Source organism: Crocuta crocuta, unplaced genomic scaffold (assembly GCF_008692635.1).
Source record: "Crocuta crocuta isolate KB4526 unplaced genomic scaffold, BGI_CrCroc_1.0 scaffold675, whole genome shotgun sequence".
NCBI classification, from domain to species: domain Eukaryota; kingdom Metazoa; phylum Chordata; class Mammalia; order Carnivora; family Hyaenidae; genus Crocuta; species Crocuta crocuta.
Window position 1 is genome coordinate 2,271,360 of NW_027528796.1, and position 679 is coordinate 2,272,038.

Genomic DNA, 679 nt, shown 5'->3' on the forward strand with positions numbered 1-679 from the left:
GTTTATCTCCCCCCCCCCCGTCCCTGTGAGGGCGTTCACCAGTTAACCGCGGGCCTCACGAAGCCTTGGAGTCTGTGACAGGTGAAGACGGACTCCATACATGCAGATGCACACACGTCCACAGGTGCGTGCAGGCCCCAGACACACACGTGCGCACACATTATTTCATCAAAACGCAGGCAGGCGTCCTTATCCTTCACAGATAGACGCTCAAATATGTACCAGACAGAGGACAGGCCACCTGAGGGTGGCTTCGTGATGCCCCGGTGACAAGCTGGCCACGCACGTGTGAGGCGACCCGGCCCGTGTGCCGGTGGGGACAGGGCTGGGCGGTGCTGAGCTGAGTTATGATTGTTCTCAAATACCCCAAATCCTACGTTAACCCCGGGAGCCAGCCATCTCCATGGGTCACATGCTGCGACGTCACTTGGTTTGACCAAACAGAGGCCTGAGTGAGCATCTCTCTGCACGTGTCCTGGCCAGGAGCCAGCCCTGGGCCTCCCGAGTGCCCCCCAGTCCCCGGTCCGGGGGTCGCAAGCCAGGCCACCGCCTCCTGGTCACGTCACCCCCGGGACCCCGCCCATTAGGGAGTGGGGACCGGCCTGTTTGGGGTTCCTCTGGCAGAAAGGAGCGCCCCCCCCGCTGCGCCCCCCCCCCCCCCCCCGGGCGCGGCGGGCGC

At 64.4% G+C, this 679-nt stretch overlaps 1 protein-coding gene across 1 annotated transcript in view; it reads right to left on the minus strand.

Annotated features, from left to right (window-relative positions):
• Positions 1-679, minus strand: part of AGPAT3 (1-acylglycerol-3-phosphate O-acyltransferase 3) — a 19,371-nt gene that overhangs the window by 14,047 nt on the left and 4,645 nt on the right. The gene's annotated exons all lie outside the window — the stretch shown is intronic.